The 27,666-nt window shown below is 45.0% G+C and overlaps 1 protein-coding gene across 2 annotated transcripts in view; it reads right to left on the minus strand.

Annotated features, from left to right (window-relative positions):
- The window catches only part of PCCA (propionyl-CoA carboxylase subunit alpha), a 2,021,650-nt gene that overhangs the window by 1,965,674 nt on the left and 28,310 nt on the right, over window positions 1-27,666 (minus strand). The gene's annotated exons all lie outside the window — the stretch shown is intronic.

The following is a 27,666-nucleotide window of genomic DNA, read 5'->3' on the forward strand; positions in this document are numbered from 1 at the left end:
TAAAGTGCTCAATTACACAAAAAGTGTACTGCCTCTAACATTAGCAAACACAAGATGTGAGCAGCCTTAGCCTAAAGAGAACAGAGCCCGATTCTCAAGCCTTTTCGGAAAGGCACAAGTGGGTAGAAGGATTTCATAAAATGGACACATTGAGCCCAATTCTGGAGTGAGCCGTTTTCCAAGGAGATGCCATCAGGTTAATGGTAAGCAATTTTTAGGTACTCCTTAGCAAAAATAACAGTTAATTTGCCAACAAATATATTTATTTCCGCCTATGAAAATATGGCGTTTTTAACCACCTTAAATTCCACCCCAAAGTGAGTGAGAAGTTAGTACAAATGATCAAGAAAAAAAACGCACAAATACAGACTTCTGGTTTGGTACTACTTCCATCAGTCAATTTATAAACTGCAGCAGACATCCAGTTCCGACTTTCAAGCTGAAGGAGTTTAGGGTGCTAATGTTGCATACATGTGAAAGGTCAGCCTTTAAACATTTATAAAAAACATTCAACAAGAGCTGCAAAGTTTTGGTTTGGACAGCAGTTGTAATGGGCAAGAACCATAAAAAGGGGGCCTTTGCGAGCACCAATCATAAAATGCTTATGCACAATTAGTTTAACAGAACAAAACCAAGCTGACCATACTAACAGGACAGAATGTAAATCCAAATGTTCACTCTATAAAGAATAAATCACAATTTTTAATTTAAACTACAGCATGGAAATAAAAATCTAGTCACTTTAAGAGTAGTACTGTGAAAACGGATAATGTGGTCCAGGATGGTGAGTTTCCATCCGAGATCATGACAGCAGTTCCAATTTGTGTCTTTCTTCGGAGCAACAGGCGAGGAAGGAAACCCAAGTGAAGCGGAAGTGTGAAGGGGATGATATCAGGCACTTTTTGATGCCTGATGGAGGTCAGCTGCGGTTTTTTTCTTGAGACTGGTGTTCGGTACCACGAATCCCTCACCCTGGCTAATGCGTGTCTGAGGCAGTAGCTACCTGGCGCAGGGGCACTTAATTCAGAATCTTGATGGGGCCCACAGGTGTGTTGGACGAGGAAAGAGGATGACCATTACAAGCTTTGCAGTGTTCAAACCCTGTATCTGCGCGCTGCCATTGCTAAACCCCGTACAGGACATGTTGCGGAGATGTGTGCTGATCACCACAACCTGGGGCCCAAAGGACATGCTGTGGAAGGTTGTGGGGCCTGCATATAAAAGAGCTGGGGTGTATATCTTTTATGAACGCAGACCCAAAAGTGAACATTTTCCAATGACAGATTATTAGTTGACATATTTTTTCCACTTCCTTTAAAGTGCCGACTGTTGCCTAATATTGAGGAAGCAACAGTGGCAGGCACTTAAAAGTGAGGTGAGGTGTATTTAGGATAGTGGGCGTACCTGCGTTGCAATTCATGGCAGAAAACAAAGATAGATAAGCTCCCTAGCCCTAAGGGAGCATTATTAAAATTGAAGGGTCCCTGAAATAGTCAACTTATACAGGATGAAGGTGAGAGAAGAGATGAAAGTCAAAAATAGCGACAGTATCCTCCATAGAGAAAGAATGGTTAAAAGACAAAAAACGCCATATATTTCCATCATGGGGAACTCCGCTCACACACTTCCTCCAACTCACCACCTCAACCCACCCCCAACAATCAAAGTCCACCTCCCAAGCCCCCTTCTCCGTAACCCGATTGGACATCTGGCCTCCTCATTGCTCACTGCTCCCACACAAACGGCGAACCTACAAGAGCATATACCCCCCCCATCCCTTCCTCCAGCACGCTGCTCTGACCCCCCGTTGCGCCCTTGAACTGCACCCAGTCCTGCCATCTCCTCAGCATGCTTCAGGTGCCCTGTAATCCTCCCGCCCTACCCTGGCCGCTAATGATATTCTCTGATAATGCTGTGGTGCCTCCAACTCCCTCTTCGCACACTGTTTTTTTAATGGTTCTTGCAATTGTTCAAAATTTGTTCTTACTTTTTCTTTTCTTCTCTCCTTTATAGCATTCTTTGTATGATGTATACAATATACCTGATGATTACTATGTGCATAGTATCTCCTGCTGTCTTTGGAACCTGATAACATTTTCACTCCAGATATTTGTAACCATGTTATACAATACTGTACCCCTTAATGTTTCTTCCCCATATGTAAAACCCCAATAAGAAGAAAGTTTAAAAATGGGGAAAAACAGGGAAAATCCATCCCACATATTTCCAGGAAGCTGGTGGAAGTGGGGAGAAGAAGAAACAGCCAAGCAGTGGTGCTTTCAGGAGCCCCCAGTAGACGAAGTCCCTAATTGGCAAGTCTACTGGTTGTGCATGGCAATGAGAAGCTGGGGCCTGTCCTACTCACCAGTTACTAGGGTTACAGTGCCAATATAGGACAAGGTGGCATTAAGATCAGGATTCACCTCTTCCCCCTCACTATTCATGCCTATCTCCTACAATTCTGATTTTACACCAGCCAAAGAGTCATTAAGGTTTAGGATATGGCAGGAAAAAAAAGAGGCCTCAAGGTAGGGTTCCTTTACTCAAAACATAAATTACATGTATTAAAAAAAAAAATGGCAGATTTTAGATCCGGTGGAAAGCAGATGCATGAAACGAATATTAAGTTTGCTAAAAGAGTCAATGATCCAAAGTGCACATTGTGAAATTAATTTATTAACATTGTCTCATGTGAGTGGTATTTGTTTTTTTAATATTCTGTAATAAATTGATGTGAAAAATACGGTCCCAAAGCTATCACAGATCTGAGGGTTGGAGGCTCAACATAGTGAGCTCAACTGGACAAGGGATTTTTAAAAATATACAAATGACATCAAAGAGTACTTCCTATCTTCGAAAGCATTTGGCAAATGGAATCCGTTCCCTCATATAATAATTAAAAGGAGGGCACCCTAAAGAGTGCCTTTATTTATCATAGAAACCTTCTGTTGGGTTAACACTACAATCCCTGGGTAACTCTGATGCATTTCAATATATTGATTATTTACCAGAACCAACCCTGCATCTTGAAATGTTCAAGTTTAAATTATGATCTAATCTCATTTTAGGGGGTCTCTAGTATGGCTGCACTAATTCAGGAAAGGGGAGGAATTTACATATGCCATCAGAAATTGAAACACATTTTAATACCCTGTCCGGTATTTTTAAGGTTGAGCTTTACATTTTTAATACCAGTTTTTAAAATATGAAATTTATAAGACACACAATGGCATCGACCTGTTATCTAATACAGTATGTGCTTTATTGATCTTGGGATTCTTTTTGTTTTGTTTGTTTTTAAGATCGCTGAGAAACTTTATGGAAAAGTGTCTTAATAAACACTTATCACTTCCAAATCTCACAAGTAATCTCATGGAAGTTCAGCATCCCAGAGACGTAACGATCGGCATATACACAAATCCAACACTGGGTCCTTCATTCTACAATGAAAAAGGCAGTCTCTCGACCGCTCGCAGCGCTGGAGATGTGGCTCAAAGATGGACACCACAGAGCACAGTTTTCCCCACTGTACCAACACCTCATGTATTGTCCACTACCTGATAAAACGCTGGGCCAGAGAAGGTTTAGCAAGAGTTTGGAGGCCAAGATTTCTTGCGTGGGAGAACATTTATTAAAGGGAAAGTTCCTTTACGTTAGACGTAAGGCTGCGATAAACGCAATATGATGTCTTGACACACTGGTATAGGACGCCAGAGAGGATAGGAAAACTGAACACCCACAGAGGTCATCAATGTTGGAAAGGATGTGGGGCGGTGGGCACTCAACTTCATCTACTAGGGCACGGCCCCAGATTGGACAGCTACTGGGAAGGAGTGCTGAGTGAACTCAATAGAGTACTTGAAGTTCATATCACTAGAGGGGTGATGGTTGGTAGTTTGTTTATTTAAAAAAAAAAAAAAACTGTGACAACATCTACTTGCTTGGGCTCATTGCCGACCAGATGGCTGCAGGTGATGGTATGCGTTTGATCACAAATAAAATACAATTAAAATGAAAACAGAAACAAATCTCCATTGATGTCCACACCACAGAGATGGACGTTTAGGAGCCGACAGACAGGAAAGGGATTCAAACAGGCCCTGGGAAAAGTGGAGGGGTCAAGATAGTGTAGCTGTTTCTTTGAAATATTTAGTAGAGTTCAGAGGTGCTATTCTAAACAATCTCCTGAAATTGGATGGGCTGGAGGAAACAATCGGATAGGTGCTCAATCAAGGGTCCTGTGGGTTGACTCGGACTCCATTTAAGTGTATTGCATGCGGAGGCATGGCATAGCTGGATGGCTGAACGGCCTCAATGAGAACACGCTCTGCTGTCCCATTTAACTACCGGTCATAATCCTGCCAGTACGGGACCTCGACATGCCTGATAACTGATGTGCAGTGGCCCCGCTGCACAAATAATGCCCAGTAGAGACCCACAGACTCCCTACCAAGGTGAAGAGGACACAGGGCGGTGCTGCAGCCTACCAGGTGGCACGGCCAGGCCCAGAGAGATCATCAGGGATGCCACGGGCTGGGCTGGGCTGAGGCAGTACTGCAGAGCCTGAACATGGCAGAGACCTGCTGCATCCTGTGACTGTGCTGAGGCACCAGCAGTGTTCGAGACAATCGGGGGGGGGGGGGGAGGGGAGAGAGCCGGGGCTAGATCGCCTCCCCACGATGTGGCCTGGAGTGGCGGACTGCCGCGGGGGCTGCACCAGGCCATGATATTGTGAGTACTGTTGGTGAGGAAACCAAAGCTGGTGGGCCCCACCTGCAGGAGGCATGAGGCCCGGAACAAGGTGATCGGGGCTTGAGAAGGGAGCAGGCCCCAAGAGGTGTGTTGGCATGATGGAGGAGCGGCATGCCACAAGCCAGTGAGCAGAGTGGCTGGAAAAGAAGAGGAGCCAACGTCAGATGACAGATGGGTGCAGTTTGAAGCTCGCTCGTGGAAGATTACTGCAGAGAGCATCACAGTGCTAGCCCTGTCCAAGATCTTAGACTGAGAAAAATGGGTTTGAATCCAGTTGATCTGGGGAGTGCCAGTGTGTAAAGGAGGCATTGAAACCAGGGCGCAGTGTACCTGTGGGGAGTGTGCGCAGGGAGAGGCCCCAGAGGGGTGGGGGGGTGGGGACAAAACTAAGTGTGACATCTCATCGAGATGCTACAATGGCACTGGTGAAGAGGGGTGGATTAAGAGGACAGTGGTTGGCACTGCAGCCCCCAAGGAGATTTACACCTCCCTTTCATCACTGTGAGCATCACCTGCGGGTCCCCTTGAAGTGGGGACAATAAATACAACATGGGTAAAACAAGTCAACAAAGAACCCCCAGGGCAACACCATTATACAATACACAACCCACCACATAGTTCCAGCTTGTGGAGTACTTGACAGATGGAGCCCTAGCACACAGAGCAGGACAAGGAGCGGTCCAGGGAGGCCATTCTGGAAGCCTTGCATGGTTCCTGTACAGCCGTGGAGACTAAAAAAAAATAGATGCAGTCACTATAGAAGTTGGCCTCCTGAGCACAGACCTGCATAAGTTTGCAGACAGGGTAACAACTGCGGAACAATCACTTAATGACCTGAGTAACAAGGTGACAACGATCTGGGATCAAATGACCAGACTGATGGCAGCAACCAAAACACTGGAAAGGAGAGCAGAAGATTCTGAGGGCTGGTCAGCCTGACACAATCTGTGGCTGCTGGGCTTCCCAGTGAGAGCAGAAAGTTACTTGCCTGAATGTTTTTTAGAGAACTGTATCCTACGCAAGCTGAAGCCAAAAAGGTTAAGTATGTTCGCTGTTGAGAGAGCACAGAAGACTGACAGTAAGGCCACTGCTCAGGGCCCCTCCGAGGGTCCTAGCAACAAGGATTGTCAATTACAGAGACGGACTGTATCCTGCGTGCTGCCCACGAGGTGAAAGAGCTACATTGCAAAAAAAAAAAATACACCACTGCTATCTTCCCAGATTACACCAGAAAAGTGCAGGCACAGAGAAAATCCTTTATGGGCGTTAAACAAAAATTCAAGGCAATAAACATCCCATACCTTTTGATGTATCCTGCAAGACTTCAGGTGATAGCCAATGAAAAAATTAACTTATTTGAGAAACCGGAAGATGTGTGATCCTGGTTGGAGGTATGGGACCATGCACCAGACACAATAAGGGGATGCTTCGAGTCGGTCAGAACAGGAGGCACACAAACTGGGAATGCAGGCACTGGTCTGTTGCAGAGACCAGAGGAATTCAGAAGCAGACTTACACCACAAGTGGTGGTGAGAGACAATGGCACACTGGCTAGAGAGCTGATGGAGCGTGAGGAGACCGAACAGTCAATGGATGAGGATCACACTCAAGATCATGAACCTTTGTCAGAGAAGGGTGAGCGACAACCAGAGTGACATGGATGCCTACCAAGCAGGAATGCCGTTCAACGACAGTACTGATGTATGTAGCTGATATGATGGGGGAATGAGATGGGGGAAGAGGGTGAAAAATATGATTGGAGTGAAGCACTGAGGAGAAACAGACATAATAAACCAGTGGGACCTAGTTATGTGTGTAGCACTGGGACTCATCGGGCACACGGGTTAGGTCCTATTAGAACAGCTAGAGAGGGGCCTTGAGTAGTGCTCTGCGCACACAGGACGGTAGACTGCTAGGGCACACCTCGCTTCTGCACACTGTTGCTTTTAATTAGTGTTTGGGTGATTATTCAATTTTGTTTCACAGTTTCTGGTTTCTAAAACACGGCAAGCAGGGGTGGCTTGAGGCACGAGTTTTAACCATATATGATGGGAAAATACACAGTTTTGTTGTTGATATTAAGTGTGTACCCGGGGTGATATATGGGACAAGGACAAATTGAGCAAGTATATTTTGTTTTGTTATTAAATAATAAAGGAGGGGGGTGGAGGTTGTTAACTGAAACCACAGGTATACGTTGTGGGATGGCTGGAAGAGAGTGGAAATACCTGACTGAGGAGGGGACTGTGGGGACGGTCAAGAGTTGCCATTGCTGTACATCAGAAACATGCTTACAAGATAATGACTTGGAATATCAGGGTCCTGGGTGGTTATGGGAAGAGGAAGAGTGCTGGCCTATTTGCGCAGACCAGGGATAAGCATAGCCTGTCTGCAGGAAACACACATGTTGGACAAGCAAGAAATCAATCTGAAAAAGAAATGGAGGTCAATTATTTTTATCCACATACTTATCTTATGCTTAGTGGGTGTCTGTTTGCATGGGGCCTGGCATTCACTTTCAACCAAGTTATTCATAGAAGGACTGTTGCAGACAGTAAGTCCTAGTACAGGGGATGCTACATGGTATGCAGGTATACATTCTGAACATATATGCCCACAATATTGATGATAAAAGACTTCTATTTTAGCATGCAGGCTCTATTAACCGACTGCATGGCTGATAAAATTCTATGGGTTGGGATTTTAATTGTATACTGGATGGAGAAATGGACAGGTTGCCCACAAGATGCTTTAGGAAGCCTGGTATGACTGAAGCACTGGGTTAGGCAATGCAAAATGTGAGCTGTGTAGAAATCTGGAGGGCAATGCCCCCGGACTCAAAGGAACACTCCTGCTACTCCCTCACACATGGCACATATAGTACTTGTGCTTTGGGGACAGTGGCACTGAACAATGGGGTATAGTAAGCCATGTATCTAGGGAGATATTTGTCAGACCACTCTCCTTGGATACTTGAACTCTGTGGGTCAGGATCACTCAGTGGTCCACTGAGGTGGAGCCTGCCTTCTGAATCCCTCCTAGACACATGTAGAGCAACTCTGAGTGATGCACTGTCGACCTACCCGTCAGGTAACAGGGGGATCAACGACTAGTAGACGTACCGGGCGGGAATGGGGGGGGCGGGTAGAAGTGCGCTAAAAGCGGTCATGAGGAGAGAAATCCAGAGTTTATGGTCTCCGAAGGGATCTGCAGGGGGAGTCGGGGATGTTGGAAGGCAGAAAAATAGAGTTATAGGGACGGCCAGAAGACACCCGAGAGGCATGGACGGAACTTGTGACTCCAACAGAAGTTAGGAGATGCCTGGGATAGACTAGACAAGCATACAGAGAGGGAGTATAGACCGAGGCTGCACCGGGAGGGCAACAGAAGCACTGGGGAAGATGGCTAGGGACAAGCCGCCAGGGGGAGCTGGATTCCGTATGGAGTTTTATCAGGCATTCGTGGCACAATCGGCTGAGCTGTTCCTAGAGATGTACAAGGAAGCCAGAAGGAGAAAAACATTGCCCCCTATTTTCAGGGAAGGAGTGATATGCATGGTGCCCCAACTGGGGGAGATGTAGTGGATTCTTCATGGTATATACCTCTCACTATCCTCAAAGTAGGTGCAAAAGTGCTGTGTAAGATATTGGCTGAGAAACTACACTCAGTCATGGGGACTCTGTAACCTGAATACCAGTGTGGCTTTATGTCGGGCCTCAGCACATCTATGAACCTGCAAAGACTAGCGCATGTCCTGTACTCAGTGCAAAACAGTAGAGAGGAGCTTGTGCTTGTATTAGTAGACATTACAAAAGCGTTTGACACTTGACTGGACGTACCTAATGCAGGTTTTGCGAGAGATGGGTTTTGGACCAAAGTACTGTAGCTGGGTGCAGCTTCTCTATAGTGCCCATAGGACCAGAGTTGAAAGCGGTGGAATGGTCCCTGAAGACTGGATGGTGGAGTGAAGTACATGACAGAGATGCCCCCTATCCCTGTTGTTTGCCATGGCAATTGAGCCATTGGCTATAAAACTTAGTAAGGACATGAGACCTTGAAACACAAACAGGTGATACTATACATCTGATATGCCTATATGTAAATGACGTCCCTTTTTTTTTTTTTTTACTTGAAAAGGCCCAGGATCGCCATGCCACACTTGTAATTTCATCTAGACGAATTTGGTGCAGTTACTTGTCTCCGAATCAACAGACGTAAGACACTGCTGTTTCTGTTGGAGGCACTAAGCACTGCCCGGCTGGGACTGAGATGGGAAACCAACACTTTTAGGTTCCTGGGAATTATGGTAGCACATACCAATGAGGGACATCGCTCCGATAAGACTAAGAAGATGCTGGGGAGCCTGACGCAGTCTACAGAGTTTTGGAATACACTGCCGCTCTTGAAGTGGGGCAGATAGAGCTGGCAAAATGGTCTTTTTACCCAGATGCCTCTACATAATCCAGAATTCACTGCACACGCTTACACAAGACATCTTTAAAGTATTGGCTATTTTACTGATATCCCTAGTGTGAGCATGGAAGAGAAACCGAGTTGTGCTGCTGGTACATATGTTGGACTTTGTTGAGGGCTGCATGGGACTGCTAGATTACTGTCCTATTATGAAACTAAGATGCAACACATGGCACAATGGTCGGTGGAAGGGGATAATTAGGAGCAGCAACTGTTGAGAGGCACACGTGGGAGACACTCCCCAATGGAGCTGGTTGTGAGAGGCTCAACACTTTCTGTATGGTATTCGACAAACAGCGGATATCTGGGTGAGGGTAGTTAGCATAGTGTTGAAGAAGCCCCACCTTTGCGCAAGACTTGGACATTTGGACTCTGTTGCTGTTCATACATATCAGTGAAGCTATGTCACTTAGAAGTTGGAGGAAGGAGGCAGTAGAAAGCTAGGAGACTTATGCTAGGGAGCGATTCCTCACCATTGAGGAAGACTGTGAGGCCTTCTCTGTTGGGAACAGCCAGCTTCAGCAGTATGCTAACCTTGCATGGGCAGCAAGGGAAATTTGGACAGGGTTCCCGGAGTCCCCAGGACACACAGAAATACTGCAAGTGGAATCGACAGCGGGCACCACCCAAAAGTTCATTTCTATAGTTTATAGAGCATTTAAACAAGATAAGGGCGGAGATCAGCCCCAAGTCCCTAAAGGCGGGGACACATGAGTTGGGGGGCACACATGATGGACTAAGAATGGCAGGCAACATGTGAATTGACTAAGACAGTTACGATGCCAGGGACAAATTGATACATTTTATTTATGTTCACCAAACACATCTAACTCAATTGAACTGAACAGAATGTACAGGGGCAGTGCTGCAACCCATTTGAGATGCACAATGGATGGTGCCTCCTTCTTGCATTTAGCTTGGCTATGTCCAAGAGTACACGCTTTCTGGATGTCGACAGAGACAATGTTGAGGACGGTGACTGGCACTGCACTGGAGGATGCCCCGCTAAGGTGCCTCCTCCTAGGTATAATGAAGCAAACTCAAGGGGTGGGGGGGGTATGGTGGGGGGGGGGGGAGAAATGCAGTGGATTTTTTTTAAATTCGCACTGGTTCTTGCCAAACGACATATAGCTAAGGGATGGTTGGGCGACAGAGCCCCCTCAAAGACATTATTGTATAGGGACACTGTAGAATGGGCACATTAGGAGACACATTTAAAATCCAGCTGAAGAAACAAAAAAATGCTAGACAGCCTAGAGACCTGGGCGTTGCTATTAGTAGCATTTCAGGAGACTGAGGAGAATGTGCAGCACTCGGGGACCCAAACACGGGGCCCTGCTGATGACACTGATACTGAAGCAGGAAAGGAGGGATGAGAGGGGGGAGAACTCACGGCCCCAGAAGGGTAGCAGTAATACGAAAGTAGCAGTAGAGGGGAAATGGATGGTTGAGATGTCGCTGGAATAAGCAAGATGAATGGAAAGGAATGTAACAAATGTAGGGGAGGGGTATGACTGAACTTGCAAACAAGAATGGCTTATTGTGCAAATTAACACTGAGCTGTTGCTGGCTTATTACTTCTAGACTACAACTCTATGAAATACTGAAAAGGGTGAACATAATTTTAAAAAACTGTACTGCATGCTGCTATGGAAAAGATGATTAGGAATCTTCTGTGTGATTTGAGGGGAGGTTCAGGGACAGAGGGAGACTGTGGCTTCTCACCTAAATTGTCATTATTGTTTCAATGCAATGAGGTTCACAGTTGGATCTGCAAGTGAAAGGAGAGTAATGATATTTTTATATTTCACAGACTTATGGGACCCGATTCCTCTTGAGACAACACAGAGAAAAGAGGTGCGTTGTGCATTGCAGAACTTCCCTGACTGGCACACAGACACATTATCTAGAAAGAGGGATTTGTTGGTAACATCAGCTCCCTTGCCACTTCATGGTCTGCACCACCTACTAGGGACACCAGCAAGGGGACAAGACTCCACTGGTAGGGTGGACCACGCATCGATCATTTGAAGCAAAACTCATGAGTTGTAACTCACAATCACACTCTTGCCTGATCTGGAGACACTTACTGACGCTACCATGACTTCAAACCTCACCAGTAAAAAGGACACTACCCTCAAGGAGAGGCTTACTGAGCCACCAGCAAAGAAGCCGGACCAAGGCGGAGATGCCTCGCTGTCAGCAAGCACCCATGCCTCCGAGACCATTGCAATGGTCCATCAGGGCGCCAACGCTCCAGTCACATGGGCTTTCCTGGAGAGCCTTTTTGGGGCCCTCAGGGAAGATATTGCAGCCCTCTAGCAGGACATTGCGGTGGAAGTGAAGGACATTCAGAGAGACCTTGGTGAAATGGACCAGAGGGTTGGTTCCTTGGAACAGACCAGCAACTCAAGCAAGAAGGAACTGGAGGATCATCGCCGTGAGCTTCCCGAGTTAAAAGACAAGAATGCAGAATTCCACTGCTAGTTGAGGACCATTGAAAATAGGACCCGGTGCTCCAATATCCACATCAAGGGGGTCCCACTGCAGGCTGATTCTGGGAAGCTGGAGGACTATGTTACCCGCCTATTTTGCCATGTGGCTCCAGATCTTGCTGACCAAGACATTGTATGAGACCGCACCCATAGGGCAGCCCTTCCAGCATGATTCCCCAGTCAATCACAAGAGATACTCACCTGACTCGACTACTATCTGCAGAAGGAGGTCATCATGTCTTGAGTAGGGGATAGGAATGCTATTGAATTAAATATTACAAAGTTGTGGCTCTATCAAGACCTCTCTCCTAGAATGCTACAGCGCTGCAGAACCCTTCGACCAGTTACCGACTTCCTATGGGATAAAGGGATCAAATATAAGGGGGGGGGGTCACCCCTTGAGACTGAACTGTGTTTGGAACAATGAAATTCGGAGTGTCCGGACCCTGGAGCAGCCTGCTAATTGTTGGACATAGACAAGCTACAAGGGGAAGACATCACACAGTCCTGATTGAAACACTCAATGCCTCGGGCCCACAGAGGCATGCCGCGCCTCCTGTTTGGCAAAAAAACAAGTCAGTAAACCTTCAGAAATGGAAAGCCACAAGAAAAGAGTTGCCCTGTTGCATCAACTTCAGCATAGCGCAATGGAACCAGACAATGAATAAAAGGGAGAACAGGCTTACTTCTCTCAACTTGTAGGCATGACTGCCTACTATGCAGCCTTGTAGACAGACCTACGGGGGACACCCATACGTAGCCTAGCCATCTTTTGACTTTTTTTAGTCTTAATTTACCCTACCACATATGGTTAAAATACTAAGCCTAACACACTAGGTCTTAATACCCCGGAGAAACAATGCGCTCCTCTCCTTCCTTATAGACTCTAAATGCGACATATGCTTTTTTTTAAAACACACACTTCTTGAGGCCTGACTGGAAACACTTGCGTTCCTGGAGGTTTGACTGCCTGTACCTCTCCTCCAGATTCGGGAAGAAGTCAGGAGTGGCGGTGCTTTTCTGGGAGGGCTCTACAGACACAAGCAGAACTACCATGCAGACTTACATCCCTATGCGTCAACATGAAAGGGTACACATTTACACTTGCAAATCTCTATGCTCCAAAGGACCACCAAGAAGCCTTCCAAAAGGATGCAGTGGGTTGATTGCACACCACACCAGACGCACACGTCCTTATGGGGGAGGGGGACTTTGACATTGTTCCGGATGCCAATCTAGATAGTTCGGCCCAGAGGGTGGGACAAACGGGGGCATTCACACCAGCAAACAGGCAGTGGCTAGCAGACATGGGGTTTGTGGACACGTGGCGACAGCGCAACCCAAACGCAAGAGACTACACATTTTTCTCAGATGTGCACCAAACATATAACTAGGACTGACTTCTTCCACATCTCCCCACGCCTCACCGCGGCAACCACAGGGGTGGCTATTGGGGTGGCCGCACTATGACCATGCGCCCATTGTTATAACATGTCAGTTACCAAACCAGACTCCACAACCCCACGCCTGGTGCCTTAATCACAAGGCTCTTTACTTACAAAGCCTAGGTCACTGCTATAACGGACATCACCAGCACTTTCTTAAACACTAATGATACACCAGACACACCCATTGCATTACTGTGGGGCACATTAAAGGCAGTTGCGCTGGACAGCTTCATAGCCATGGCAGCCTAACTTAACAGCGACAGACAGGACAAACGGGCACAGTTGGACGAAGGGATAACGGAATTAGAGGAGGCACACAAACAGATGGGCTCCCTTAAGGCCCGGCACCAACTTTACGGCAGCCCACAAACAACTTAAGGTCTTTGATATGGATACGGTGGAATATGCCCTCTTATGCATGAAAAATAAATATTATACAGGGAGAAATAAGGCGGGCTGCTTACTAGCACACTGCCCCTGCACTCAAGCTGTCCAACAAAGAACAGCCGAGATTGAGGGACCACAGGGCATCAGAATAGATCAGGATGAGCAACAAGGAGGCGGCCCTAGACTCGAGGGATACAGAATCCTACCTGACATAAGTCCCACTAGCCCACATCTTTTGGGAAAAAGCCTCCAACTTGGAGGGGGTCATTCATCCCAATGAGGTGCTTATGGCCATACAGCACCTGCAACCAAACAAGGCACCCAGCCACGATGGTTATACTTTGGACTTCTATATAACGTTCGCCACCTTGTTAGCTCCCATCTTGGCCTGCCTGTACAAGTCCTTTAGTACCACGGACACCCCTACAGAACAATGCAACTAGCAACCATCACAGTTCTCCCTAAACCAGGCAAAGACTTCACGCCCTGCTCATCCTACCGACCTATTTCACTGCTTTCATTTCATTTAACTTTATTTCGGTAAGTAAAAACATACCATAAAAGTACAAGCATCATAAATTGTTTATTTTGGAAATTGGTAAAACACTTAAAAATATAAACACAGTAAAAATGTAAAAGAGATAGTAGAAAATTAAAATTCGAACAGAATGATCACAATATATATCTCCTAAATTTAGAGTGTACCACACAACAAGGACCCTATTCCCTATGCCCATGGGAATTCAATAATACAATAACACAGTATCTTAATATTAAAAATTAAATACTAAAATCAGACATCAAAAGGTCAATTAAAATGCATACATAGATCTTAAAATTAGCTATCCAGTCTTCTTCTTTAAAGTTGCTAGTCTAAGGCGCCAGATTGATTCGAGGAATTTTGCCACTGGTAAAACTACCTCAGGAGATGGATCAGATTTAAAAATTCTCTCAGCATACAAATGAGACCTGGCGCCTATAGATTTGCAGAGCGGGATAATCCAGCAAGCTCTTTGTTTGCGATATGCAGGACAATAAAAGAGAACATGTGAAATAGACTCTTCACGTTGGCAGCCCATCGGGCAGAGCTTAGAACTATTAGTAGAACAATGCCAATTGTACGTTAGGGAACACAAGGGGAGGGACCCTATTCTGAGTCTAACAAAAAGAGCTCGCGCAAATGGAGATAATGCTATATCCATATAAGGCTCAAATTCATAGTGGCATTTGAGTGATAAATAATTATCACACATTGACAACGGAACAATCTCAGTAAATTGCACAATCTGAGCGTTGTGCCAAAAAGCATCCTTCAATAGCTACACAGCATTTTTAGGAATAGAAGGTGGTTCTGACCAATAGGACCCAAAACCTAGATGGAATAAGGAATCTTTGACATAAGTACACCATTTTGTTTTACTGATAGTGTTACTGCCCACCAGTTTGAGAAGCCCACAACGAAATGGAGACAGGGCATCTGTTATCCAGAGCCGGATCCAATACAGCAAGGGCCTTAAAGAAGCAATCTGTGAAATAGAAAAAAGATTTAGATCCATACAGATGGGCAGAGATGGAGTGCTAGAAGGAACTTTTAACAATGATTTCAGAAATTGATTTTCCGCCCTTTCCAAATACACCAGGTTACAATGGCCCCAAAGTTCAGCACCATATAAGATTTATATATTTCAAGGGCGGGAGACATTGCAAACTTGGGAGATCTAGAGGCGAATCTTACAATGCCACCCGCCCTTTGCTTCAAGCACAATAGAGATTTCTGGCGGTGTGCATGCCAAAGATGTGAGTCTTCCAGTTTGATACCTAAATAGTCAAAGGTGCGCACTCTTTCCAAGGGACCACCAACTAGGTATACTGGGCTCTTCATTTTGCACCTACTGTCCCCAAAGACCATATACTTTGTTTTTGCTGAGTTGATTTCACTGCTTAATGTGGATGGAAAAATCTTTACAAGCATCTTGACAACCTGCCTCGCCCCATAAATGCAAGGCCTTGTTGGCCCTGACTAAACCAAATTTATACCAGAAAGAGGTTGCAGTGATAATACTAAACAAATTTGCCATCTTCTACACAAAACGCAGCGCACTCACATAACAGCCCTTCTCCGATCTATCGACACCGAGAAAGCCCTCAACCATGCCCACTAGCGGTATCTTCTATTAGTGCAGACAAAGTTGGATCTTGGCACGCAGTTCCGCCACTGGATCCGGTGTAGTTAAAACATCCTAGGGCTACGGTTGGAGTAAATGGGGTGATGTAGCGACACTATGATATATCCAGAGGCACCAGACAGGGCTACCACTTCTCCCCGTTACTTGTTGTAGGAAAGTACCATCTTGCCTGGCATGTTACCCCCATTTTTACTTGTGTGTCAGTTTGTTTTTGCCTGTCTCACTGGGATCCTGCTAGCCAGGACCCCAGTGCTCATAGTTTGTGGCCTAAATGTGTTCCCTGTGTGGTGCCTAACTGTCACTGAGACTCTGCTAACCAGAATCTCAGTGCTTATGCTCTCTCAGCTTTTAAAATTGTCACTGCAGGCTAGTGACCATTTTTACCAATTCTGATTGGAACACCCTTATAATTCCCTAGTATTTGGTACCTATGTACCCAGGGTATTGGGGTTCCAGGAGATCCCTATGGGCTGCAGCATTTCTTTTGCCACCCATAGGGAGCTCAGACAATTCATACACAGGACTGCACTGCAGCCTGAGTGAAATAACGTCCACGTTATTTCACAGCCATTTTACACTGCACTTAAGTAACTTATGAGTCACCTATATGTCTAACCCTCACTTGTTGAAGGTTAGTTGCAAAGTTACTAAGTGTGAGGGCACCCTGGCACTAGCCAAGGTGCCCCCACATTGTTCAGGCAATTTCCCCAGACTTTGTGAGTGCGGGGACACCATTACACGTGTGCACCTCATATAGGTCAATACCTATATGTAGCTTCACAATGGTAACTCTGAATATGGCCATGTAACTTGTCTAAGATCATAGAATTGTCCCCCATGCGCAATCTGGTATTGGGGTGCCAATCCCATGCATCCCCGGGGCTCCAGCATGGTCCCCGGGTACTGCCAAACTAGCTCTCTGGGGTTTGCACTGCAGCCATCGCTGCTGCCAACCCACAGACAGGCTTCTGCCCTCCTGGGGTCTGAGCTGCCCAGTGTCAGGAAGGCAGAACAAAGGATTTCCTCTGAGAGAGGGTGTTACACCCTCTCCCTTTGGAAATAGGTGTTAAGGGCTGGGGAGGAGTAGCCTCCCTCAGCCTCTAGAAATGCTTTGAAGGGCACAAATGGTGCCCTCCTAGTATAAGCCAGTCTACACCGGTTCAGGGATCCCCCAACCCCTGCTCTGGCGCGAAATTGGACAAAGGAAAGGGGAGTGACCACTCCCCTGTCCATCACCACCCCAGGGGTGGTGCCCAGAGCTCCTCCAGTGTGTCCCAGACCTCTGTCATCTTGAATGCAGAGGTGTGAGGGCAGAGTGGAGGCCCCTGAGTGGCCAGTGCCAGCAGGTGACGTCAGAGACACCTCCTGATAGGTGCTTACCTGGTTAGGTGGCCAATCCTCCTCTTAGGGCTATTTAGGGTCTCTCCTGTGGGTTTCTCTTCAGATAACGAATGCAAGAGCTCACCAGAGTTCCTCTGCATCCCTCTCTTCAACTTCTGCCAAGGATCGACCGCTGACTGCTCTAGGACGCCTGCAAAACCGCAACAAAGTAGCAAGACGACTACCAGCAACATTGTAGTGCCTAATCCTGCCGGCTTCCTCGACTGTTTCCTGGTGGTGCATGCTCTGAGGGCTGTCTGCCTTCACCCTGAACTGGAAGCCAAGAAGAAATCTCCCGTGGGTCAACGGAATCCTCCCCCAGCTAACGCAGGCACCTAACATCTGCATCACCGGTCCTCTGGGTTCCCTCTCATCTTGACGAGCGTGGTCCCTGGAACACAGGTGCTGGATCTAAGTCACCCCGACAGTCCACGGTCCTTCTATCCAAATTTGGTGGAGGTAAGTCCTTGCCTCCCCACACCAGACAGTAAACCTGTGTACTGTGTGATCTGGAGCCGCTAGGGCTTCTGTGCAATTTTGCAAGGAATCCTTCGTGCAAAGCATAGCCCAGGTCCCCAGCACCCCGTCCTGCATTGCTCAACTCTCTGAGTTGACCACCGGCTTCGTGGGACCCTCTTTTGTAGTGTTGAGGCGACCGCCGTGCTCAGATTTCTTGAACGCCTGTTCATGTGCTTCTGCGGGTGGTGCCTGCTTCTGCGTGGGCGCTCTGTGCTGCTGAGCGCCCCCTCTGTCTCCTCCACCAAGGGGTGACCTCCTGGTCCCAGGCAGCACCCATTTTCTTCAACCGCGACCTTTGCAGCTAGCAAGGCTTGTTTGCGGTCTTTCTGCGTGGAAACAACTCTGCATCCTCCAGCACATCGTGGGACATCTTCTATGCAAAGGAGAAGTTCCTGGCATCTTCCGTTGTTGCAGAATATTCAGCTTCTTCCACCCAGAGGCAGCCCTTTTGCACCTTCATCCGAGGTTTAGTGGGCTCCTGCCTCCCCCTGGACACGTGCGTGGCTCTTGGACTTGGTCCCCTTCCTTTACAGGTCCTCAGGTCCAGGAATCCATCTTCAGTGCTTTGCAGTCAGTTGTTGTCTTTGCAGAATCTCCTATCACGACTTTAGTGTGTTTCTGGGGAAGTAGGGTAACTTTACTCCTACTTCTCAGGGTCTTGGGGTGGGGTATCTTGGACACCCTTAGTGTTTTCTTACACTCCCAGCGACCCTCTACACACTACACTAGGCCTGGGGTCCATTTGTGGTTCGCATTCCACTTTTAGAGTATATGGTTTGTGTTGCCCCTAGGCCTATTGCATCCTATTGTATTCTACAGTGTTTGCACTACTTTTCTAACTGTTTACTTACCTGATTTTGGTTTGTGTGTATATTTTGTGTATTTTACTTACCTCCTAAGGGAGTATATCCTCAGATATTTTTGGCACATTGTCGCTAAAATAAAGTACCTTTATCTTTTGTAACTCTGAATATTGTGATTTTTTATTATATAGTGCTATATGATATAAGTGGTATAATAGGAGCTTTGCATGTCTCCTAGTTCAGCCTAAGCTGCTCTGCTATAGCTACCTCTAGCAGCCTATGCTGCTAGAACACTACTAATCTACTAATAAGGGATGACTGGACCTGGCACAAGGTGTAAGTACCATCTGGTACCCACTATAAGCCAGGCCAGCCTCCTACACTTGTTGCCCTATATATGGAACCATTTGCTGAACAAATACGCAGGAACCCTGATATAACGGGCACAACCTCCTTGTCTCCACTGATGTGTGAGATGGCTGCATTCAGACAGGCCTCCGGATTCAAAATCAACCTTCAGATATCTCATGCACTTAATCTTGCTGTTCAAAAAACAGATCAGGATCAGCATGAACGACTTTTCCTGTTTACCTGCGCTGCCCATGACATAGGGTACTTAGGCCTGCAAATCTATTTGACACTGGGGCACATCGCAGACAGCAAATATGCTGTGCTTCTCGCCACCGCTCGATCATACCTCTCCACACGGAAGGGATATTGGCCTCTCCTGGCTGGAGCGACTAGTAGCGGTTAAAAGAACCCTAGTGCTTAAGACTCTCTATATTAGGCAAACACTGCCATTACATCCCCCTCTGCATGCACTTCACAAATTACAACAAGTCATAGATGATTTGATCTGGGATGTGAAAAAGACGCGTAGGGTTAAAAAAATAAAAACACAGGCTTACCTAGCCCAATCGGAGGGTAGGTTGAGTATTCCTCACCTGGTGTGTTACTATCATGTGGTACAACTTCATTACATGGTGGAGTGGTCCCCACCTAGTACGGAAAAGCACTGGTGCTTCATAGATCAGGCTGTGGCTGGAATTCATATATGGAAAGTGCCATGGCTCCCAAAACCCCACTGACCGACGCGGAATTATATCTTCTCAGTAGTCCAGGCGACAATAGGAATATAGGACAGGCTGCAAGTCGCACGGAAACTGCCCACCTGCATCGCATTCCAGACACCGATCATAGAGAATCCCAACTTCCCTCCAGCACTCCAAAGCTCTGCTTTCATACAGTGGCAAGTCACCAATTGCAAAAGGGTGGGGGACTTCTATGACGTAGATGGACTCCTGGACTTCACACAAATCCAAGCAAACTATGGCCTCACATCTCGTGCATAAGGCACTCAGTTACACAGCCACATATCATCCCTCACGCAAGTCGGCCCCTTACGCCATTAGAAAAATGGCTTCTTAATCTGTGCTCAGACAAAAGACTTCTCTCAGATATTTACAGATTTCTCAATGCATTACTGCCACTCTTTAAATCACTACCAGAGCAACGATGGGAGGTAAAGGACGAGTGTACCTTTTCCACGAAGGAATGGGGTGATATCCTACACAGAGCCCGCACCTCCCACCTGTAGCACCTCCGGCAAAGACATGCTTTTTAAAATTGCACAATGTTGGTATTACACGCCAGCTAGATTAACTAAATGGAAATAAAGCGGGGATAATACCAGTTGGAGGCATTCTGGTCAGACTGGCACCCTAATACACCTCCTCTGGCACTACTCCAAAATACAACATTCTGGACTAAGGTTTTAACTAATGTTGATGAAGGGGAACACCCGGAACGACGACTAGGTTGTTCACGCAAGCGGAACCACGCTTGCGTGAACGACTCCTTTTTTCTCTGCCTTAACCACGCATGTGCTGAACAACGCACATGCGTGGTTAAGGCAGAGAAAAAGGGGGAGTGCATTGGGAGAGGATGCGGTCTGGTAAGTGGGCCTGGGGCAGGGTTGGAGGGTAGTTTTTAAGGGTCAGGGTGGATTAAGGGCTTGGGGTGGGGGAAGGTCAAGTATTTTGTTTTATTTAGGGGTGGGGGGGAAATCGGGGTAGTTCTGGGTTTTAGGGGCGGGGGATCGGGGCAGTTCTGTTTTTAAGGGTGGGGTAGTTTTGTTTTGGGGGTCAGGGTACTTTGGTTTTTGGGGGCGGGGGGGAATCAGGGTAGTTTGTTTATTGGGGGTGGGTGGATCGGGTAGTTTGATTTTTGGGGGTGGAGGGGACAGGGTAGTTAGTGTTTTTGGGGGAGGGTTGGATAAATCTGGTAGTTATTGTTTTTGGGGGTTCGGGGTAGTTTGGTTTTTGAGGGTGGGGGTTGAGGTAGATTGGTTTCTTGGGGTGGGAGGGTCGGATTGGTTTTTGGGGTGGGGTAGTTTTGTTTTCAGGGGCGGGTCAGTTGTTTTTAGGGCGGGTGAGTGAGGTCTGGGAAGGGTTTAGGGCTCTGGGTGGGTGGAGGTATCCGAGGTAGTTTTGTTTTAGGGGTGGTGAGGTCAGGGTAATTTTAGTATTAGGGGTGGGGTACTTCTGGGCCTTAGGGCAGGTGGGGGGGGGGGGGGGTCATATGCTAGAACCACGCATGCCGTTCCCACACATGCCTTTACAACGAAAAATCATTGTAAAGGCATGCTTGGTAAAGGCATTCATGGTAAGAACGCAGTCGTTGTTCTGACTGCGTTGTTCAGGCATGCGTGGTTCCAGCATTTGTTGTCATTCATACATTTGTTGATGAAATGTATGATACTGATCTCCACAGATTTCCCAGTTACACCCTTTTGAAGCTCCTGAATCCCTTGACATATCCCTTGAAATCAGAGAGTGGACTAGCTATCACCCTAGCAATCAGCGCTGCCAAATAGGTCCTCCAATTCTGCTGGGGAATGTATACGGCACCAAGATTGGACTAGCTACAAAAACTGTGGGAACTTATGGGGATAGAGAAATTGACAGCTGTAGTGACCAGTACGCTACCACATTTTGACAAAACTTGGGGCCCTGTGTACGATTTCCCTATGGCGAATTTAGGGAGCTGACTTGCTGAGCGTACTTACAGGTACTCTGCCTAACACAATCGGAGCATGATCTCAAATGGATTTACAAAAGGCATATGGACATTCACCTCCTTCTCCCACCAGACCCCCACCCCACGACCTGAGTATTGTACATTCTCCTTCACTGAGGGTTGTTGTGAAAATTCTACTTACTCCCCTTTCACTCCTTACCCCTCATCCTGAACCCCCTCCTTCCCACTTCTACTCTTGATCGTTTTATCCCTGTTGTTGCCATTCCCTCTCTGTCATTCCCCACCAGCCAGTAGTGGTAGATGGGACGACTGTTGTACTATGAACCTACTTAAAATCAATAAAACTGATTACAACCTAAAACAACAATCAAAACAGAACCTACAGGGCTGTATTCTGGTGAATGCAAAGTGATTTTAGACACTGGCTATTCTTTACCTGACCAGCCTACATGCCTCGAAAATTCTACTCGCACACTCGCTATGGCAATTCATGCTTTATCAGGTCGAGCTATTTTTCGGCCTACTCACCCCTTCTGGCGAGTTAACAAAAACAGATGTTCTGTTCAGTAAGAAAGTGAAGGAGGCCTTTAATTCTTGTTATTGTCACATGAGCTCTATGTACAGAGACAAAGGTCAACAGTCAGTTTGTCTTACAATTAATTTTCCTTCTGACTACAGAGTTCCAGGATTTTAACAGTTTTTTCCTAACACACAACATTTAAATAGCCAAGTTAACTGTGCAAACACTTTAAAATATATTTGAGTAGTAGTGAAAGCCCACTGTTTGTACTTCTGTGTGATGACAAAAATATATTAATAAGATGAAAACAAATCAAAACACTTTATTTGGTGATGTGTAAAGAATAAATATGATTTCTGAAACCGATTTTCACAGACTTAATACATTATATAATTTTGTCAGTAAAGCTGCAAGTTAGTGCAGAAGGTATTTGGACATTTCTTGGAAATGTTCTGTCTGTAAATGACTGTGCGACCACATCATGCTTTAGTAATGTATTTATTAAAAGAGCAGTGTTTCTAAGTTTACGTTCAAACACTCAATTAGTAAACTAAGAGGCAAGTAGTGGACTGTGCCCCCTATATGTGGGCTAGATTCTTTTTATACATGGGGCAAACGTTTAGCCTATTTAATCAAATGAAGGTTTTTGTACAGCAGAAATGCTGAGCTCACATATTTGAAGGCACACTCATGTGAGAATGAAGAAAAAGGCGACTCTGTAAACTAAGATGTTTGCCTTGGATCACACAATTTGAGACCAATTTACACGTCGAGTACATTACAGTTATGGTAGAGTAGATTATTCAAGTTACTCGACCTGCAGGTCTAGTAAAATTGTTATGATTTTTTTTAGGCTTGCAGCCTGCCGCCCTCATGATTTTTCGAGGCCTGCAGCCTGGCGCCACAGCGTATGTGGCAAAAATGTAAAATGTTATTGCCTAATCGTTTCACATGTTCCACTCCTAAATTCTTGCATTTAGATCAGAATGCTGATAGCATGGTAGTAGTAGCTCTATTTGAAACATATATGTATATAACATAGCCTTTTTCTGTGATGAATCACTCTTGGCAACACTATCGCTATGTAAAACGTATCATGATAACACATGGGTTCTGCCTGTCGCACTCTGATGTAATCCAGGAAGAAACACTGACATGTGCTGTCCAAAAAATACCAATCTGGTGGCTAATTGCACCTCGCATAGCAGAAGGTCTGGTTATCATTCACAGCTCCCTTGTTCAACCAAATGTGTGATCCTGGGCGAGGCTGTATTGCTTGTCTCTCCTTATGTCCTTTGTCACATAGGTGGGAACTTTCAAATGCTTGGGCTCTGGATGCGATTGGGATTCTAGGAACCTCTGTTTTGATTTAATGGCCTATAATGTTCTGCTACATAGGATGGAATATGGGTTCGCTTTTCTAGTCACTACAATATTGCCACTAGGGTCGTGGCAGGAATGCTTCTCAGTTAAAACTAATTTTAATACATAGTTCAGCACATCTGTGGACGAAGGCATAAAGCTTCAGTAAGTCAAAATAAGTACACGTTCTTGAACTTGAAGGCACGTTACCACACGCCTATATCAGACCTCGAGTGCAGGAGCTTCCATGTTTGTTGCTGGATTCTATGCGGAATATTTCCCGGGCTTCTAAAGTGAACAAGTCTTAGGTGCTGGTCCGACATGATAGTGGGTGGACCGTTTTGGCTGTTTTTGGTCAGTTTTCCTATTATTTTTTTCTGATATTAAACAAACATGCCCCCGTTTAAGTGGCCCATGTTTGCCAATAAGGGAAGTTTGTACTGGGAATGACACTCTGCATCAGTGTTTGGGAAGTTGGAGGACTATGAATTTGAGCGTAGTGAATGTCGGGCTTGTGTTTTGCTCTTTAACCTACTTTTGTCCCCATCAGACCATAACTCTTCCTTGCGAGTAGTTGGCTCGCTCATTTTTTGCCTGTCCTATTGCAGCCTCCGCGTTTAAGAGTTGTGTCTTTTCCCTGCGTGGAGCTGCCCCAGTCTCGTTGGTACTGCCTCTGCTTTTGGGCACAAGACATACAAGATCTTCTAAATGCTTATCACCCGCTACTTGATGAAAGCTAGCAATTGATTCATGTTTATTTTTCCACAGCGGCCCAGGCACAGCACTTAAATAAATTTACTAAGTAAAGATGTGAACTATGTAGGGATGTTTTGACTTATGTCTTTAAGTTACCAGGTAGAACAAGTATTAAGTGTATAACTTGGCAGACAATACAATGATATTTTATTGGTAATGCTTTTTTTAAGACAGACTTCACTGGGAAGGGTATTTCTTATCATTCCTCTCTCTATGGCTCTGGAAGTCCTTTAGTACGTGTTTAATAGTTTGAGGAGCATGTAAATGTTCTCTTTTAAAATGCTGCCTCTTTTAAAATGCTGCAATGATGACTTTTAGAGGAAAGCAATGTAAACAAAACTATTGCATAAAAACAGAAGTAAATGGCAGGGAGGGAGCCATTATTTTCTTCAATAGACTGCAGTTATACAATGGTGAAGTCGAAAGAGATGACAGCTTTACCAGAATACAAGATAAACAAATCAGCATTTTAAACTAGGGAGGCAGTAAACACATTGTCTGACTTTCTCTACTCATACATGCTCAAAATGGCCACTTTTCATTCCTAAAGGCCTTATCAAATTATCTAGTAAAATTACCTAATCCTATTTATTTCAGACTGATCAGTTCAAATACAATATCAGTGTATATCAAGTTATTTATGTTGCATGGGGCATCTTTCAGTTTGTGAGCATTCTAACCTCAAAGTTTCATTTTTGAGTTACAAACTTTTTTGTTCTTTTGCTTTTGGTATTTGGGGAAGCAGTCATGGTAATTTTCTATGACTACTTGAGGACCTCCATGGGTAGATCATATTTCAAATATTTTTAGCTCGTGGATCTATCAGGTTTTGCTCGGAGGGCACGAGATCTTGAACACAATTAATCAGAAATTGAGTAATAACTTCCCATTACCAATAGATTTCTATTTACTGGGAAAAGCTATTACGTATGCTCATGTTTAGAAAGCCAGCTGGTTTATTTTCTGAAAGCAGATTTCAACTCATTTTTGGCAATTTCTCTTTAGAAGTAGCGGAGAAATAGTGTCTCAAAATATTAAACCCTATTTGTGATTCAATATATTGGATAAGAACCCTACAGAAATACAGGATTATCAAGTCTACCGCAACCTTGACTGCCAACGATCACACTCAACCAAGGAACAAAAGCCTACCAGTGATTAAGGGATGGTTTGAGAAATTCCTACGGCAAAAGGAACAGTAGAAACACAAATGTTTAAGGAAGCTTTTTATGCGATATGGGAGCTCTTGCCGTTTTTTACATTCACAAATAAGTGTCTTGTGGATGTGGCTTTGCAAATGCTGTAATAAACAATTGCAAAATAAAAAAAACAGCCTCATTAGCCTGAAATTACATACTGACTAAAGGTTACAGAAACCTGGGCTTGACAGATTATGGTTTTCTCAACAGTTTTCAACCCAATTTACAACTAGGAGTTGCACAGAAAGTAAAGTCAATATTTTTATTCTTTAAAGGTTTAGCACCAGCTTGTGTTAGAAAAGAAACTGCAGGTAGAAGACTAGTTATGCAACTCTTTACATATGTTCAGAGGAGTAGCTCTTAACCTGTGGTCCAGGGACCCCTGGGGGTCAGCAAAGCTTACTCATGGGGGTACACAACTGCTTAGAAAAGTAAATATTAACAGATTGATAGTGTATAAATAAAGAAGCAGAATGTACAATTGAAAATTTTAAAACATTTTGTGAATGTGAAGGATTTTGAAATTGGAGCCTAATCTCGGATTGATTAATGGAAGCAGTGCAAGTGCATCAAACAGAATACAGTATGGATAATGAGTGGCCTCAGTTAAATATGGAAAAGCTCAAAACTTTCCATTAAATTAAAATTTCAACTTTTTGATATTTGTTTCAAAATAGAAAAAAAATCATTTTGTATATTTGTTTAAAGAATGCTTGTTTTTGTATTTCTGTTTCGTGGTTCGAATTACAGAAAAAGCTTAGGTGGGAGCCCCCAGCTTACAGTTAATACTCAGTGGGGGGGCCTAGATTCCATTAATGATTCTCTCTAGCCACCCTTTTTGGTTTTCTGTCACTTCTTGGTCTCAAAACACTCTTAAATGAAAGATGGAGTACCATTTTCCAAAATGCTAATGTATGAAGGCATGCATTCCTTTCCAGGACTCCCATGGACAGCCACCTTGGAACCCTATACTGAAGTTACTCAGAAACCAGACCATCCAGAACGCAGAAAGGGAAGAGATGGTGGGTGTTGACAATCAGCAGAAAGTGACCAAATAGGATTTTCAGCGTAATCACTCTTGCTTAAACCTGCATTCGCTCAGTTTAACACTCAACGGATGGAAACCAACCAAATTGTTTGGAGAAGGTGTCAACAGAAGCATCAGCAAACACTCCCTGATTAAAATGCAAATAAACTCTGAACGAAGTATCCATGGAGTAATATTTACATAAAATACAAGGAGTACTGTCAAGTCACCAAACACATCACTGATTTAAAGCATTTAAAATACACAGATGCTGGCTAAGTCATTGAGGGTCGAGTATTGGTTCCTGTGAGATAGAAAGAAGCCTAGTTAACTTTAGGACTAGTAATGCAAAAAATAATAATAATAATAATAATAATTCAGCTATAAAAACTAGGGTGTCAAACTTGGATTCCCTAAGCTATTTACACGGTGTAAAGGGCAATGTGGAGGACAGATCGCCTTAGTTCTCAAGCAGGCAGTGCATGAAGTCTTGTTTGCATCCAAATGTAAATGGACACAAAACACCACTGGGAAAGGTAGGTTAGGCTAAAGGGCCTTACATAGAAGGCAGACTTTCTGTTGCTTTTAACACAATTATCCATCGGAAAGTTGTTAAGAGAACTTATTTAGGGACTGTCCAGTTTTTTTCCTAAGGCCCTGTGGTTCGATAGGGAATACATTTCCAGACTGAGAGAAATCAAAGAATTTGGACCAAATACAGAAGAGGCCAAACTACTATGCCCTTTTTAAAATGAGGAGACTGCAATCAAAAATATTTTTTTTTTACTTGAACAATCAGGTTGGAAACAAAAACAAAAAAAGAGAACCAATGTAACTGAAAAAGAGTGGAGAGATATAAAGCATCTTTATCTTAATGCGTACTCCACTGGTAACCACCAGAGCTTGAAACGCTCAAAAGCAATAAGCTCCATCCAAAGGGATCCATGTAAGCACATGGTGCGCAGCATTCTGGGATAGGTGAATAACTGAAAAAGAGGAAATTCCTAGATATAGGACATTTTTGCAGTCTAAAATAAAAGACAGCTGCAGTAGCTACCAGGATCTTTTTTCCACAGAGGCTAAAAGGTAAGAAGCTTACAGAAACGCTGGGACAAGCTAATACCTTAACCTAGGAGAGAATATAAAATGGCATCCAGCCTGAAACGTGTGAGGTTTTACTTCTGGTATGTAACTGGGAAGCCGACTACAGTTGTAGGCCAAAATGAAGAATATCAGAGTTCCTCAGTGCAATCACCCTCACCTATATACTGTTAATAACAGCAATGATCAAACTGCTGGCATTTTAAGAACTGTAAAAAC

This window comes from Pleurodeles waltl, chromosome 8 (assembly GCF_031143425.1).
Source record: "Pleurodeles waltl isolate 20211129_DDA chromosome 8, aPleWal1.hap1.20221129, whole genome shotgun sequence".
Classification (NCBI taxonomy): domain Eukaryota; kingdom Metazoa; phylum Chordata; class Amphibia; order Caudata; family Salamandridae; genus Pleurodeles; species Pleurodeles waltl.